This window comes from Falco peregrinus, chromosome 16, assembly GCF_023634155.1.
Source record: "Falco peregrinus isolate bFalPer1 chromosome 16, bFalPer1.pri, whole genome shotgun sequence".
NCBI classification, from domain to species: Eukaryota; Metazoa; Chordata; class Aves; order Falconiformes; family Falconidae; genus Falco; species Falco peregrinus.
Genome location: NC_073736.1, coordinates 6,298,301 through 6,315,966, shown reverse-complemented (window position 1 = coordinate 6,315,966; position 17,666 = coordinate 6,298,301). Strand labels below are relative to the sequence as shown.

Genomic DNA, 17,666 nt, shown 5'->3' with positions numbered 1-17,666 from the left:
CGCCCGCGCCTGTGGATGGTGCCTATAGATGGTGCCTATAGACGGTGCCTATAGATGGTGCTCTTCCCCTCGCGCAGCTTCAGCAGCTGCTCTAAGTCAGTCCTAGCTGGGGATCAGGGGCCCGGACTGTGCTTTCCTAACTCAGCGGCTTGTCCTAAATGGACACAGGGAAGGGGCAGGGGGGAAAGATCTTTTCCTGCTTTTCAGATTGGGGAAGAGCAGAATCTGTTTTATCCCCTGGGAACAGCAAATGCAGAGCAAATACTGACATTGGGTCCTGCTGCATCTGCAGGCAGCAAGAGAAGCGCCGGAGGCAATGTATGAAGCCACGTTATCCAGGACTTTTAGTAAATATGAAGGGCTGGGTGCTGGAAGAATTGAAAGGCTCGTCGTTTCACACGGCTCAGACAGATTCATGACCCCTGCACTCCGAAGCAAGGGCGTTTATCAAAGACGAGGACAGAGAGAAATTGTGAATATACAGGCTAGAAACAGAGACCTATCTTTCACTGATGCCTTGCTTCACCAGCTGCTTAAAGACTGCTTTGTCATCTGTGGACCAGATCCTGTCCCGCAGAAAAGGAGCGCTCAGCGTAGCTCCCTATGTCAGGGGAAATGGGGACGAGAAGTTGTACGCTAAGAGTCTAAAGGTGGCTTTATTGCCCATCTTCCCTGCTTGGGCAGGAGCTCCTGCTGTGGAGCTCCTGGTTTGCTTCAGGGCATAGCTCAGAGCTCTCTGGGAGATGGGCAGAGAGGCTCTGCACCCACACTGGTGCCGCTTAGCATTCCTTTGGCAAAGCTGCAAATGCTTGTGACAGTGACCCTGCTGCCGAGGATGTGGTCGCTGGCACCTGCCGGGATCCTGTGTGGTCTGAGGGCCCTTCCTGACCCCCAGCAGAAGGTGCTCAGGTGCATGTGCTGATGGGGAGCGTCAGGCACGGACTAATGTTTACACTCTGGGCTATTTAGTTTGTGTCTCTGCGTGGTGATGCTATGAGGGTACGTAAATATGCATGTGTGCAGAGGTGGCGTGGAGCTTTGTGGACATAGGATTGTACACTTACGTGTACTTGCATCTCTATATGTTTGTCACCATATGTATTTGATTGAATTAGAGGCAGGCCTTATCTTCTGTTAGGGTTCCAGACTTTAATTCCAAGATTTATGTCTCTAACCCTGTTCAGGAAAAGCTGAACGCAAATATCCGCAGAAGGATTTCTCGGGCAGTTGTTTCAGCACAGAGCTCGCTAATATTTAAAGCACACAGACAACTCATTAGCCCAGCAGCACATCCATCACCTGAGCAAACCCAGGTGAATCTCCACCTGTTTTGTTTTGCTCCCCACATGCTGGAACAGCCCTTTGCTCACATGCCCTGTGCATGAGCTACTCTGCAAGTCTTGGGGCTGCTCCCCAGCTGAGCAATCCTGTAATTAGCTTGAGACAGACTCTCCATACAGGAACATAATTGACTATCAATAAATAATAAACAGAAGACAGGATGCAGACAGTCCTGCACAGAAGAGAGAAATAGTTGTTGAGACACTCTGACCTGCCTTGTACGTCTTTTGGCAAAAGGAGAAATTGCATTAGTGGGATGCACGTTTAACCAAGGATGGTATTTGTAATAGGATTTGGTACCATTCACTATGAATGCATGACACAGTAAATGTATTAGGGACAGAAAAGCGAAAGAGAAAAGCTTGCTAAGGTACCAGTGCTGCCATCCACTGAATGTCTTCTCTTCCCTCTCCCGAGCTAAACAGCTGCAGCCTGTGCATCTTCCCAGGGTATCAGGATGCCCTGCTCTGGAGCTGCCGGGGAAGTCAGGGGACCGTTTCATGGGGGTGCAGCTGGCGCGTGGCTGGGGTGTGTAGGGGGGTACACCTGTGCTCTGCTAATGGTTATACAGGTGCAACTGGAAAAGAAATCCTTTTCTGAAGGATGGTAAATGTGGTGAGGATAGGGAGAAGCGCAGGCAAGCGAACCTGTCATTTTCTCCCTGGAGAGAGGGCAGTGCAGGCTCTGGTTTACAGCCTTCCCAGGAGGGGGGAAAAGCGCAGGATCAGGAGCTGCACAGTGGGATGTGAAGGCATTCCCAGCTACAGCCCCGGGCAAGAGGCTCCAGAACCTGGGGCAAACGGCAAAACTAAGAGCAGCTGTCTTTCCCCCACCGCAACTGCTCTTGCAGGGTCCTGCTAAGGCACCCACGGTGCGTCAGGTGTGTCCCTCCATGAGATGACCCAGGGAGGATGCAGCGTGGCCACCTCAGTAGCCCTGCTGGCAGCAGAGGTGAGAGGGGCTGGAGGAGGCCTGCCCTGTGCGCTGCTTTCCAAAGGTAGATTGGATTGGTTTAGCCGCTCAGGTTTATTGTGGAAGAGACCCAGGATGACAGCTATAATTTTCTCTTGCAAATATTCCAATATGTAATAAATATATTGTTTAAAAATTCTTGATGACAAGAAATGGAAAACAGCAATCCATCACGTTATTGATTCCCTCCACCCGTTGCGCTCCTCAGAATTGCTCCCACGCTGTCTTGCTGAGGAAGGCAGAGCTGGACCACGGTGCTGCTGGGGTTTTGGAGCAGCACGGCCACGCTGCCCTGCTGTGGTACCAGGGACCGGCTTTGCCTCCCTGTTCGCAGGCGTTTCCGAGCTGACACAGATAAGCAGTGTGGCTTAGGGGTGGTTGAAGATGCTCCTCACTTTGGGTACCCTACAGCTGGCCGGGTTGTTTTTCAAAGGCTTGTGCTAGGCTGGCAGGAGAGGCCAGGGTGGGTGGCTCTGCGGTCAGCTGCTCAATCCCAGGGAAGGATGCCTTGGCTCCCAGCAGCGGGAGGTGGCAGGGCTCCCTGTCCCAGCTGGACGTGGCCACTGTGGTTGTTCTCTGGCAGCTTTTGGCAGGCCGGGAGGTGTGAAGATCGGTGGCTCCAGGCGCTCTGCGGCACACGCAGCTTATGCGCTGCTGGGGGTGATGTAGCCTTGGCAGAAACCCGAGTTGCCAACTCCATTTCATAGATGGTGAAACTGAGGCTCAGGTGTCACTGTCCCCACCTGACTGGGAGCAAGCGGCGTGCAGGGGGCCCTAGCACAGAGACCACCCCCCCGAAGCGCTGGCGGGGAGCTCTGACCCAACCAACGTGGGACCGCTCAGGGCAGGGGTGCGGGGGGGCGGCTGGGGGAGCCTCTAGCGCCATCCCATCCCCGCAGCCGTGCGGTGCCCTGGGGGATGGGGGGTTGGGGGGGTGGTGCAGCCCCGCTCCCCGTGTCGCTTCGGGGCTTACGTTACAAGGCGAGGCGGCTCCCTCGGGCAGGCGGGCAGGGACGCGCTGCCCCCCGGCGGGGCCGGGCTCAGCCCCGCTCCCGGCGCCCCGGCTGCGGAAGGGTTAAGCGCGGGGAGCGGGGGCGGCGCGGGGGCGGGCGGCGGCGGCGGGCGGGGAGCGGGGAGCGCGCCGGGGCTCGGGGCTCGGCGGGAGCGGGGAGCGCGCCCGGGCTCGGCGGCGGGCGGATGCCGGGGAGGGCGGAGGGGAGCCGGGGCTCGCCGCCGTACTCGGGCAGGGCTGCGGAGGCACGGGAGGCCGGCGGAGCCGCGCCGCGCCGGGGGAGGCTGAGGGGCTGCAGGAAGGCGGAGGAGTAGCGGGAGCCCGGCCCTGGATTTCCATGGTGCCGGGGGCCGTGTGGATTACCCCGCCGTGAGCCGGGGAGCCGGCACCCCCAGGAGGCGGGCGGCATCGGAGCAGCGAGGTCTGGTGAGTGACCGAGGCTTGGCGAGGGGCTGCTGCTCGCCCCGGGCATCCCCGGGGGTGCGGGGCATCCGCGGGGCTGGGGCTCCCCCGGGCATGCCCTCCGCCGCGGTGCTGCCCGGAGGGTGCGGGGGGAAGGTTTGGGCTCGTTGTACCCCCCCCACTCCCCCAGCCCGTGCTGACCGCGGCCCCTTCCCTGCGGCCGCAGGCGCGGGTGGCACCGAGGGCTGCAGACCGCGGGGCGGTGCTGGCGGCGGCCCCGGCCCCCCCCCCGCCGTGCGCCGGTACCGGCCGTGCCCGGGGAAGCGGCGCCGCGGGCAGGAGCGGCGGCCGGGGGGCTGCCTGCGGCTGGGGAGACAGGGAGAGACCCCTGCGAGCATCCTTGCCCTGGCCAACCCCCCATTCCCCCCGTCCTGTTCTACCTGCGGACACACGGTCTCCGTGTGTGTGTTTTCTCGTTAATTCTGCTGTCGTTTGTTACCGCTCAGTCACGGTCTGGAGCAGTCAATGCACCGGAATAAACTCATTTACCGTAAAAAAGTTAACTGTTGGCAAGGAGGGACTTTTTTGAAAACACCCCTGAATCCTGAGGGGGAAAAAATCCCTATTAAAACTTTCCTAAATCCCTTTTTGAAAGGCGATTGGGGAAGGCAGAAGCACTTGTGCTCTCTTTGGGAAAACCGAACTTCCCTGTGCTCGTCCCAGTGTTCCCCAGCCCCGCAGCTGTTCGGATGGAGCCTGGATCGCAGGGAGGTTGCTGATGCCACTGTCCCCTCTCCGGCTGTGACCTCCGTTTAACCTGGCACGGTCAGGCATTACAGCCTTTGTCTCCATTCAAGCTATGGCCAATACTTTCATGTTGCTGGAGGTGAAGTGAATGATGTTCAATTAATCTGTGTTCTAAGGGGTATCAGAAAGTCAATAGGTTAATATTAAGTGAGGTGAATAGTAAGTGGTGGAGGAAAAAAGCCTGTACATCTGTGACCAGCAGTTCAAGGTGCTGGCTTGGAGGTGAGGGGATGTGAAGTTAGCAGAGTACCATGATGTAAAAACCTACTGCTGACAGGGTTTCCCTGTTACTTGCTGAGCACTTGATGCTTCACTGGGAGCTTGAATGTGTTTAACAGATCTTGGCTGACTCGGGGAGACGGTCTTGTCTCTCCTCCTCTGGATGGCTTCATTGATACGGTGTCTAAAAGTTAAATCAAATGACCTACTTTACAGCTGCAAGACAGATGCCTCAGAAGAAATCTGTGCCATCTTCAGAACAGATGTTTAGCTTTTTTCCTGTAACACAGAGGTGTTAGAGCCTTTAAAATGCTTTTTTTTTTTTTTTTTTTTTTTTTTGTCTTTACTGCTGTCCTTTTGCCATTTGTTGTCACTTTGAGGATCCTCAAAGCTTAAGTGTGGTATTTTCGGGGGGTGAAGGGGACCAGACAAAATAGCTTTGATTTAAGAAAGTTGGTGCAAGCAATGAGTAACGTGAGTGTACGACTGCCGTTGTGAAATGGCTTATCTGGCAAACCAGTCGTCTTTCTCAACTCTTCTAACCATATCTATAGCGCTTGTTGCAAGAAGATAAAGTAACCCAATTTACTCTTCATTGTCTTTATAGTGTTGCTCGATGTAATTAATCGCAGAGTTTCCCCCCGGCTTATAACAAGTTTGTGCAGTGGAAACAGGTAACAGATGCTGCATAAGATCTGTACAATATCCAGCAACATGATAGAAACAGCTTTCCCTGGTGCTTTTGCCATGCTCCGTCTTGTTCTTCGTGTTAACCCTGAGCTTGCCCTGCCTCTCAGCAGAGGGGAACTTCAGCTGGATGCAGAAAGGAAAATGCAGATCCAGGCTGGCTGTGGGAGCCTGGAGAAGAGGTGGCTGCTACTGCCCTGTGCTCTTTAACTCTCTTCAGCAAATTGCATTAGTATGTGACAAATTGGCTTGCAAAGCAGCTAAATGGAAATGACATTTGGAGCGGTTTGCTGTGCAGACCCTGCGGTGTCTTGGAGAAACATGTGATTTGCACTGTCTTCCCAAGATTTCCAATTTAACTGCTGCTACCAGGCTTTCCAGAACTTACTTTGGGAACTCCTGTGGCAGCTAAATGTGGGAGTCTAGAGCACATCTTGGAATAACTGCCCAAGTGCTAGGGCAGATGTAGGTGCAGACTGTCTCATGCCGTAGGCAGCTTGTGTGAAGGCTCGAGCTAGGGAGGGAAGCAAAAGCTAATATGCAGGAATTGCACGGGGCATGTGGCAAGGAGGCTGAGGGTGGCAAGCTGTGCTGCCCGTTTCCTGCGGGAGCCAGGCTGCGTCTCAGAAGTACCTTTGTTCAGCTGAGGTTGTTTCAGTGACTCTCAGAGGAGCGGGCTCTGCTGTACGGCAACAGGGAAGCATACACCTGCTTCTCTCATCCCCCTTCTCCAAGCACATACGCGTCTGTTTGAACGTGGCAGTGATCAAGCTGTTTTAATTGGCCCCTCTGCAGTTTGAACAATAAATATGTAATGGGGGAGGGTGCCCCCCTCTTCTGCATGGCGTTGAGGCTGTCATTTTTGATGGGGAAGCGTGTGCTCTCTGCTCGCCTCGTCCCTGCACGCTCGGGCACCGCGCTCGCTCCCGCTCCAGCCCGTCTCTTAACAGCGTGTGAAAACTGCGCTCCCCCATCTGTGTTTGGCATCCTTAAAAAGAAAGAAAAAAAAAAAAAAAAAGATGAACCTGAGCATGCAGTGCTCCTGAGACAGGCCCCTTCACATTTCTAAACACTCTTGATTATTCAGCTAATCTTTATTTCATGGGCCTGTTACAAGAAACACAAACGGGGGAGAAAGTAGAAGGTGGTGACACATTTAAAATACACAAGAAAAGTGCTGGCAGGAATATAATCGTTCTTATTCCAGCAATATGAAATATTTATAGGCCTAAGTTGTGGCAAGATTCTCTGCCCCCCCCTCCCACCTAACTCTGAAATGTTTTTCCCAGTAAAGGAGTAACTGGGAGGTGCTGGCCATGCTGCCAGCAGAGTAGCTGCCTGCAGGGCAGGGGCACCCAGCCGCCCACCCGCCCAGCTGGGCACTGCATCCATCGGCCCATCCCTGTGGAAGGGAAGGGACAAGGTGGCCACAGGCAGGGAGAGGGTGGCTGCAGCGGCTGCCCAAGCTGCCCAGCTTGCACCGGGAGTGGCGCGTTGTGTTACAGTCTGTTAACTCGAAATAATTCAGAAGCGTCCCCTCGGCGAGCCTGTGAAAAGCCCCCTTTGAGGTGCCCAGTGTTTTGTAGGAGCCCGCTGCTCCCCCAGGGCATTCTGCTATTAATTCATTAGATCTGAGGGTTTTTTCTCTCTTCCCCTCTCTTTTCTCAGTCCCCCCCCTCCCTCCCTGGCAATTCAAACAGTGATGAATGGACAAAAATCCCTCAAGGGAAACATTTTTTCACTTAGTTACAAAGATTTCATGGGTAATTAGAGTAAATGTGGTTTTTAGAGTGTTAATCTCTTAACCAGCTTGGCTAGGAGGCCACCACCACAACAGCAAAGGGGAGGGCAAGGGGGAACCAAGGGGGAAAAGGTGCTACCAAGTTCTGCCTGGGGCCGAGCCACAAACACCGACGGCTGGATCTGATGCATCTTTATCACCAAGAGCATCCTGTGGTGATCTCTTTAGCTTTGCTAATTTGGTGCCCACCTTCCTTCCCAGGGCACAGTGCAGGGCTAGGGCAGGCTCGGCTGTGTGAAACTTGAAGGCGTTTTGGTCTAAGGGGGCCACGAGCTCTTTGTCTGCAGAAGTGGTGCAGAGGCAGCCTCCGGGATGAAAAGCAAAGCGGGAACAAAAGCAGAATTGAGGGCAGCGTGCTGTCCTTGGGCAGCAGAGGCGGCCACCCGGGGCTTCTGTTCAGATTCTTTCTCTGCGGTGAAAATGTATGTATTTACTATGTGGTTTAGTGCCAGCGAGGGAGATGGGCTGCGATCACACCGGGCAGGTGCCTCGGGCTGGGTCCCCACGTGCCGCTGCACCAACCATCACGGGGTGGCCACGATGCCCCCAGCCCGCTTTCTGCAGCGAGCGCCCGGGCTGGCTGGGGGAGCACACGGTCCAGGTGGCACTTTATCATCAAAGGTAGATGTTTTGCTGCTGTGAAGGGATTTATGCTTGATGTCTGCTGTTTTCTTCCTCTGCTCTGGTCCTTCCCGTCTGCACCACCTCCCCGGCATCTGCCTTTCCAGCCTGGTTTTGTCTTTGTCCCAAATGGCTCTGGCAAAAACAGGGTGAGTGATTTGTGAGGGGCTCCTGGCTGCAGCCCACCTCCCACCCTGGACAGCAAGGCCAGCCAGCGGCTGGTGCAGAGAGAGCTGGGGAGGAGATGTGAGTGGGATGTGGGCTTGAAATTCCTTCTCATCCCACTAGAGGGGATCCTCCGGATCAGGCTGGCGGAGCCCAACTGAAAAATGAACGTAAAACCGGCAACTGGCATCTCAGGCTCTGGCTGGTGTGTGAGCCCTGGTCCCCGATGGGGCTGCGAGTCCGACTCGGCGCTTTGCTCAACACAGCACTTGGGGCTGGGGGCAGGACGGTTTTGGTGCTTTTCAGAGATTCCTGGCCGAGGTGGGCTGACTGTGGCTGCCTCTTCCTCCCTCCTTGTCCAGGAAAGCGTGGCTTAGGGCTCCTCTGTGGTCTGAGCCCAAGTGCTGGGAGCCACCGGGGCTGGGGGTGAGGCTGCTCCAGCAGTACTTTATCAGGATGGCACAAGTTTACCAAACACCAGCGCAACACATGTCTGTGATGTACCTAATCTGTTGCATGCTCTCTGCTGGGTTTTGAGTCTGAATTTATCATCCATCTGTGCGTTTTAGAGGGCTTGAGTGATGCTGTCAGCCTGAGGCTGGCTGCTGGCTGCTGCGTGGCAGGGGGCTGCCAGGGACAGGGTGCTGGGAAAGAGGTGCCCTCCCCTCCGTTATCGGATAGAGCCCATCTCATGTTTCTCACTGTAATCGCTGCTTCTGTCTGGGTGAAATCGAACTGGGAGGTGGTGATGGGGGGGAATGAAAAGCGAGATAAATGTATCATATTATGAAAATTTAATCCTGCTTTGCCTGGGCTAAAATTACATTCAGAGCAGGAGATAAAAGGCATCAGAGTCACATTATAAAAAAAAAAAAAAAAAAGTCCAGATCATCTCCAAAGGCAAAGCGATAGCAAGCCTGGGAGAGCCCTGCCAGCCAGGGTCCCCGCTGTGCCGGGGAGGCAGTGAGGGCTGCTCCTCCATACCTGGCAGTGGGACCAGCCCTGTCCCTCAACGACCCTGTCCCGGGACCAGCCCTGTCTCGCACCCTGCCCCAGGACCATCCCTACCTGCTGCCTGGAGCTGTGCTGGCTCAGCTCTGTGCTGGGAGCCACACTTGGTGCCATCTTGCCACTTGGCAGAGGAGAGATACCTCTTCCAAGAAGCAGAGGTCCCCTGGGGAAATGTTATCCAGCAGATGTGTTTCTGTTAGCTCCCTACACCCTGTGCCTTGTCTCCTGTGGGTTCCTTAAAATCTCAGTGTGGATGGGTGGCCCCATTGTGTGATGGGCTCCTGTCTGGCTGGGGATCTCCTGAAGTGCAGGAGACCTGGAGAAGCTCTCTGCTTTTCGGAGTTCCTGCCTACTCCGGCCATTCCCTCTGATGGGGCAGATGGCAGCAATGCTGGGAAGTGCCCAGCACCCGTCCCCATCCCCGTGCATTTTTGGGGGTCCAAGGATGCGGTGGAGGGCTCCTGCCCCAGCCAGGCCCTGGCTCTCTGGAGCTGGTGCATGTTGTGCTTAGTGTGACAGCAGCTTTCCCAGCAGGAACATCCCTCACAGCCCTTTTCCTGCTCCAGCACCACTTCCTCGCTTCATAAAAGTGAAAGGTGATGTCTGAGTAAATATTACACTGACCTCTCACCTCACCTCCTCCTGCCACCACTGCTCCTTTCTCAGGGCTCATTAACGGAGCCACCGGCTGACCCGGGGCTGAGCTGCCGAAGGGGTCGGTGCTGGTGCACGAGAGCGGCAGGAGCCCAGTGCCGGAGCAGGAGCCCAGCGCCTCGCGGCTGGGAGCGGGACGGGAAAGGCAGTCTCCTTCCTGGCTGCCGCCCAGGCTGAGCCTCCTCCCAAGCGTGGTAGGTGGATGTGAGATCAGTCTTTGCTGGGGCTCGGTGGGGAGCAGTGTGGGCTGTCCCGGTGGGCGCCGGTGCCACGTAGTGCCATAGCCATGTTCACAGCTCAGCCTTGGCCACTGGTGCTGGTGGGAGCAAGGGGAGGTGCTGGTTTAGGGTGTTGCTGCTCTCGCAGAAGCCTCTGGGAACAGTTACACCAGCAAAAATCTGTGTGAGCAAGAGACTGTTCAGAGGAGTGGGTGCAAGCGGGAGGAGCTGAGCATCGACCTGGCCTCTGCCTCTCCATGGTGACTTGGAGGGGCCAGGAGGGCTCCCCGAGAGCTGGACCAGGGGTTCTGCCTGCCGTGGCCTCGGCTCAGGGATGGGGCTCAGCAACGGGAGTGCCGGGATGTGGGGGACAGCTGTGGGGGGAAGCCCTTGGGATGCACAGGCAAATCTTACTCCGTTTTCCCAGTGAAGGGATAGTTGGATGGGGGAGTGATAGTCCTTGGAGAGGCCATTCCCTGCGTATATCAGTGAAGGTTAAAGGAAAAGGCTTATTTTGCTTTCAGCTCCTGGCTGGCTTTTAACAGCATTTGAAAAACAGCGGTTTTCATTCCTGCAGCAGCTCGGTGTCAGACTCTGGAGCCCCATTTCCCTGTACCGTGTCTTGGGAAGCCGCACGGCACTGGGGAAAACAGGAAACCTCTGGGGCAGCGCCGGGCTGTTGCTCGCTGGCGTTGCTGCCCGTGACGCGCGCCGGGAAGGAAGCAGATCCACTGCGGCTGGTCCAGGAGCCGCCGTCAGACCCTGACTCAGCGTGGAATAAGTTCCTCGTGTTATTTCCAGGCTCAGTGAGCCTAGGAACAGATGCCTCCCGGAGAGATTTATGTGTAGTTTTTCCTCTGTAGCAGTTTCATGTCATCGGTAAGAGAGAGCTCAGAGCGGTCCCTCGTGTGCGGCGTGGCGTGCTGGAGGTGGCGGAGGAAACTGGGCATCCAGCAGGAGAAGGGCAGACATCTGGAGGAGTGCGGGGGTTTTCCTCGGTGTTCATGTGTAACACCACTTTGCTTTGTTAACCTGGGAACGAGCTTCCAAAAAGTGAGTTTGAGCTCCAAGGTTTTAAGATAAATTATAATACTTGAAATGAGGCTTTGAATGCTTTTTATTTGCTTCTTGATTGCTGGGCTTTTAGAGTTTGCCTTGTCAAGGTTTTTTTTATAGCCCAAAGTGGCCGTTTTTCCCCCCGGGAGTGGGAAGCTGAGATTCTGGGAATTGGCTGTTGGAAAAGCAGGTGTTGTAGTGAATGTGCATGGGTCGGTAGCAGGGTTAAAACCTCCCAAGTCACCTTACTGAAACAGGCTATTTCCCACCTCTTGGAGAATATTACAAGAGCAGCAGTAAGTGCGGCAGACCACAGCGGGCTGGTTGCTTGCCCAGGTAGCCAAATACGAGGGATTCATGTGTAGCCAGTTCATGTGAAGAGCTTTGTTCCCTGTGGCTGGGTAGATTTATTGATGTCAGAGCACAGAAATGGTAAGTTGGCTGCTTAACAGGGATGTTACAGTTCAACTCCATAAAACACACAGGCTGTCTCCTCTACTCATTCATTTGCCAAGTCCCCCAAAAGTCGCAGTGACAGGAGCAGAGGATGGAGCGCTGCCCTCATGATCATATTTCCTGTCTTTGCTGGTTTATGTCACAGCCTGTAATGTTATTTAAACAAAACCAAAAAACCCACAAACAAACCACAAAAAAAAACCAACAAACGCCTGTGAATTTCCTTTTCATCTTTAATGGAAGTGCGAAGAGGTGGGGTGGGGAGGAAAAGGGAGCATGCCTGTAGGTTTCCTAACTGGCTACATTATTCTTATGCTGCAGATTTGCCATCTTGCCGGGTTTAAATCTGTGCTGAAGGTAAAACATGGGAGGTCCTGCCCTTCTGGATGTCGAGAGGGGCCAAGAGTGGTTGGGGTGTTGCAGCTTGGACTTGGTGTAGGAGCACAGGGAGGTCCCAGCAGCAAACCTCAAGTCAGAAATCTGCTCCTGCCAAGCTGTTCCCAGTTATTCTGTGTGGTTCAGGGGACAGCGGGGGGTGAGTCTGCGTGCTCCAGGCGTCTCGGTTATCCTGGGTTTTGAGGAGTGACTGTGTGGATGCGGTAGGCGTGCTTTATCAAAATTCACATGAGCACAGGGGAGCAGTGGTCTGTCAATATCTATAGATACAAACTGCCTGTCCAGCTGCACACCCCAAACATTTCTTCCGCTGTCTTCATTTTCTTGTCGATGCTGAGAGTAAGGTGCAAGTAAGAATGAAAATGCTTAAATCCTTTCCTTCGTTTAGCCGTTGACTCTGGGAGATGTAGGGCAGCCCGAGGCAAGGTTGCTAGGTGAGGGCTGGGTTTTCTTCATTTTTTTCCCCCAAGTCTGTGTGTTGTGAATTGAGTGTTTTCCAAAGATGCTGCTTATGTACTTAGAGTGTGGGGAAAGTTCCTACTAAAATCTGGAGTAAGTAAATTGGGAGTAAAAGCTTCTCAAGGTCCAGCTTGGCATGAGAAATGCTTCTGTGTTTGTCCTAAACCTTCTAAAAATTCTGACCTTTGATGCCTGCCCCTCTGTATTTCCAAATCAATTTAACATGACGGAGGCATCATCCATTGCGTTACAGAGGCTGGAAGGGCCAGATGAAAAACATCCACAGTAAGTCATCTATTTGGCTGAGATATGATGCAGCAGCAAAACTTTCACCACAGGCTATTTCTCTCCTAGCTGTTGTAAAGTTTCCTCTGCAGTTTGCAAGGAGTTAATTGCAGTAGCACTGATGAGCCCTGCGTTTGGCTCCACTGGCAGAAGAGGAGCCTGATGGAGCAGGAATTGTGTTAAAGGCCCATTTGGTGGTAACGGGGTTTAGACTGCCTTTAAAAATCTCATAGCAACCAAGGAGCATGGGGAAGCACTCCAGAGTTCACTGGAAGAAAGAGGCAGGAGCCCCTTTGCTTGTCCACTGGGATATAATAAGGTGCCGGTACAAGTGCTTGCATAACGTGGCTTTTCAAGGCATAAATTGTGTGACAGGGCCAAATCTGTTCCATCGGTTCCACCAAATAAATTTTCTGACGTGGAGGTGGCCACAACTTGTCTTGGGCTGAGCTGAGAAGTGCTAGAACAAATTCACAGACAGAAACAAAAGCAGAGGCTGTTTTAAGGACATCCAAGGATGTTGTATAACTTGTTTTTTAAAAAATAAGCCCTGCCCAGGGTACTGGGTCAGTGGGAGGCTTAACCTCAGGAGTGACAAGTAAGGTGGGACTGGACTGGCTTTGCAGACAGTTTTTCACTTCTGAGTGTGAAATCAGCAATAAGGTTTGTTTTTTAACCATTCACTTCCTTGCAGACTTGTACGCAATGAGCCATGTGTCAATCCTATTCTTCGTATAATATCTAATTTACCTTTAAGTATAAAGGCACCGTCTCGCTGGGTGCGAGTCCTGCTGGCACAGGGCTTGGGCAGCTCAACTTCCCTGCTGGCGCCTGCCCTCACACTGTCCTTTACGTGAGCTGCAAAGACCTATTGAAAACCAAAGAATTTTGGCTTAACTTCCTTCTCCTTCCAAGACTTAAAAAAAAAAAAAAAAAAAAGTTGTTTTCCCACAAACAGTGCGAATTTCAACCTGAGAAAAGGCAAAATATTGACTCATTTGTTCATCCCTGACAATTCCTGTTACGTTTTCTGCAAATTTCCATTAGAAACATGATACTTTGCCAGACTATCTGCTTTAGCCATTTCTCACGTGTGCGGGATCATTTGATTAACGGTATTATGAATCTTAACACGAGTCAGTTGGGCTTTGCTTCTGGCATCTTAAAAAGACAATGGAAGCAGCACTGAAGTGATCCTGGAAAATGCACCAGTTTTCCTTAGAGCTGCATGAAAACTCAAATTCAGGAGGGTTTTGTTTTGACCAGGCACCTCAACCCTGTGGTTTCAGTGGAAGTTCTGCAGCCTTCAGGCCACGGGTAGCTCAAATCATTGAATTTTGTCTTTGCCCCCCACAATCCTCGTGAGCTTGCTAGAAGTGTTTTGTGGATCTGGAAGACCAATTCGTGGTTGTAAAGGAGACACTTATAAAATGGAACCAGCTGAATATATGCTTACAACCTGCACTGGTTCTCACGCGTTGCTTTGCTCCGCTGTATTATGTAGAGCAAACTCCTCTGCAGCTGCAGCCTCTCTTTTCTGCCAAGGTATCGGTGAAGTCCTGCAACAAATTCAGCTGTAGCTTCTCTCCCTCCTAGATCCTCTGTAAGTTTTATGGAATCAAGGAAATTTCATCGTCAGTTCTCAACCCATCATCCCCTCGGTAGTGCATCTGGTCGGGGGTGATGAGGTGGTGTCCTCAAGGTGTGGGTTGCAAGTGCTGGTCCACGGTTGGGCTTCTGCAGTGCTGCCCTGGGAGGTGGGAGCAGCCAGGATGGGAACCGCTGCTGGGATGGGATGGGATGGGACTGGGGCCAGGGCAAGACAGCTTCCACGGGGGAGTGTTGAATTAAAGGGTGTGCGAGGAGCTCTCCAAGCAGGCAGGCTTGCTGCATTCCTGTGAAATACGGCCTTACAAGTCCTTGAAGGATTTATTGTTTTCCGGGCACTGCTGGACCTAGTCCGATAGGCTGGATATAGGAAGGAAATGACTCAGTTGCTCAACAGACAAGTGCAGCTTTGAAATTCAAAGAGGCAGGAGACAGCTGAGAGGCTCCAACTCATTCCCATCGGGAGCCGGGTCCCTGTGTGTCTGTTATTCTTTGTGCACAGCACTTGGGGGTCGCAGCCGGGACAGGGCAGGGGGTGGGGAGGGAGGAGGCTCTGCTGGGCAGCGGTCACACTGCAAACCAGCTGATGCCTCAAAACCCTCCGGGGTGAGAGGTTTTGCCATGGGAGAGCAGGTGATGGCAAATGAAGCTGGGGGCCGGTGAGGGGCCAGGCTGTGGTGGTGGGAGCAGCTGCTGGGCTCCGCGTCTGCCTGACCATTGCCAATCAATTGCTGCCCCGGGGGCACAGCGTGGGGCACAGCTTGCAGCCGTCTAACAGCTTTGAGGTTTTCTAAGGCACGTTTCCCACCCGTGACAGGGTGCAGAAGCTCAGTGAGCCTTCTTGCAGATGAACTGCATGAGGAGTTTGGGTGCTGCAGCTCTCACGTCTCCTTTCCTCTCACCCATGTTGTCTGGAGCTGGCCCCACGGTGCCTGGCTTTGGCACTGTGGTCTGAGCTGTGCAGGGGTTTGCATAGCTGATGATTTTGCAAGACAAGTTCAGGCTTTTGGGACCTCTAAGCCATCAAGGTGTCCAGTCCCTCTGTAGCCTTATGCTGTAACTCCTGGCTAATGTCAGACATGGAAGTAAGCAGATGCTTTCTCCATCCTATTATCAGTTTGGTTGGAGAGAAAAAGAGAAATTTTTAAATGACAGAAAGATCCTTAGCAGAGAAACAAGAGTTAGTGTTAAAAATAAAGAAAACAAGACAGCTTGTTTCATCTAAACAGAAGGGTTATTAAACAGGCTTGAATTAATCAGTGATCTGCCAGAGCTCTGAAATTGAAAAGCAGGGCAGAGGAGCATGGAGCAGATCAGTGGGAAGAAGCCACTTTCTTGAGTAGACGTTGATGTCCAAATGCTGTAGGAGAGGAGATGATGTTCAGCTGATGGTGGGACGGAGATGAGATGGCTCCAGCCCTTGGGGTCCTTGGCTAGAGCTCAGAACATGAGGCTGGGGGTACCTGACTGCCAGCACTGGGACCCCCCCAGGCACCGATGCACAAGACCAGTATGCTGGGACCCTACCAGCAACCAGCCGCTGTCCGCGTGGCTGCGAGCTCTGCGATGGCCACTGCTTGTCACGCTCGGTGAAGCAGACTGGGCAGGCAATGGAGATAGGTTACATTTCCCAGGCTTCAGGCACCTCAAAACACTTTCCAAAACTCCATCAAGCATCCCAGTGATGCACTTAAAAGGGCAGGCAGCCCTGTGCCAAGAGGCTTTGAGAGGTAAAGGCACTTCCTTCTCATCGCTGATAAAGCTGGTGTCGATTGCAGTTCATAGCACATCCTTCCACTAAGACAGGCCAGACGAGGGCTGGTTAATGGCCCCTGAAGGGTTCTTCAGTGCTGTGTGGCTCTCTCCTGCACCAACCTGTCTGCTTCGGTTTTGTTGTTAATTTAAGGGCTTTTTGCAGTTGTGTTCTGCCTTCCCAAATCCTCGTGATCCCACGGTGGTGCCTGGAGGATAATTTCTTCTGCTTCTGGGGTGGGACTGCCAGCATCGTGAGTGTCAGCTGAGATTTGGAGTGAAGCAGTCACGTAGCAGAGACGAATCTCTCCCTTCACATGTTCTTCCACTTCCCATCGGGATGGCTCCTGCCCCGGTTTGGTGCCGTACCATCCCTACCCTCCCAGTGTGATGAGGAAGGCACAGTGATGGACAGCGCGATGGCCTGCGGTTGTGTAGGTAACTTGGTGGTTATTGCTCATAATCTCAAAAGATAATCCCGTTCTGGAGTGGCGTGGAGCATCATAACCAGTAAATACCTCTTGGATGGGGGAACATGCCTAAATGTGCACACAGGCAGTGGTGTCCTCTTAATTTCAGTGCTGCTGGCTGAGGGAAATCTATAGCTGCACAGTTGGGGATTCAGCATCTCAGAACCTAATTTTAACAAATGTACAATTTCCTGGTTTACTTAGGTAACAGCACTGTGGTTACTGTGTAAATACATCTGGCTGCCGTAGGGAGTGTTGGGGATAACGAACACCACTCACTGTACAGGGCTGGCACAGCCAAAGGATTTCTGTTTCAGGATTTCTGTTTAATGGAGTGGCTGGGGACCCATTTAATTTGAAGCTGGGGTTCTTCACTTGCCTGTGGTGCACTTGGAGTGAGGCCAGGAGAAGCTGCTGCTTATTTTTCTCCTCCAGTTCGGTGGCCGCTCTGTGATCTTCCCTCGTGCTGCACTGTAATATTCTCTTGTAATAAACTGCAGCTGGATGTCACCTGGGGAGACAGTGCTGGGCTGAGGCTCAGGAGATAAAACTCCTAGCTTTGCCACTGGGACCTTTTGACTAGCCTTGGGCAAATCATTTAATCTGCTTGCACCTAAGGTCACCATCCATTAAATTCTGTTTTGTTGGGAATAAAGTCCATGAATAATCAAATGATGTTCAGGTGCACCAGTGAAGAGGGGCGGATAAACCCCAGTCTGTCAGGACTCGGGTAAGAAACTAGAAGCAGCGCTTTCTAAGGGACATGCTGACCTGGATTGCCTGGAGGGGTGGTGGACTCTTTCTGGAGGTCCTTAAGGACAGTTAGAGAAATGTCTCTTGAATGATGATTATAGCTGGTCTGTGTAGCAGGAGAGTGGATTAGAGAATCGCAGCTTTCTGGCCGCAAACTTTTATGATTTAATGTTATCCAAAGCCAGTGACCTGTTTACACAGGTTTGAATGAAACTGAGACTTCCCAAAACTTGAATAAAGCAGCTATGAAACTGAAGAAGTGTTAAATTTTCCCTTTGTATCATACTTCAAGGCAACCAGGAAAATAAGGGTCTGTTCTGCTCCGTGCTCCGGTGCATTGTGTTGTCGCCAGCCTTGGGTCTGTCCTCGGGGACTGCATGGTGAATAAAGTCCTCTTTTCCCAGCACCTCTCTTGATGCAAGGTAATTTATAAGCTATTTCGCAGCAGTGTACTTAAAGCTCAATAGCTGCCAGCTGTGGTTTCTCAGATAGCAGGTGTCAAGTATCAGCACAGGGAAAGA

At 52.9% G+C, this 17,666-nt stretch overlaps 1 protein-coding gene across 1 annotated transcript in view; it reads left to right on the top strand.

The window, feature by feature from the left end:
- Nucleotides 1-3,536: 3,536 nt before the first annotated feature.
- The window catches only part of PLXNA2 (plexin A2), a 179,386-nt gene continuing 165,256 nt past the window's right edge, over nt 3,537-17,666 (top strand). Inside the window, exon 1 of the mRNA XM_055819918.1 lies at nt 3,537-3,751. The gene's annotated coding sequence lies outside the window, so the exon portion shown is untranslated. The remainder of the gene's footprint in view (nt 3,752-17,666) is intronic.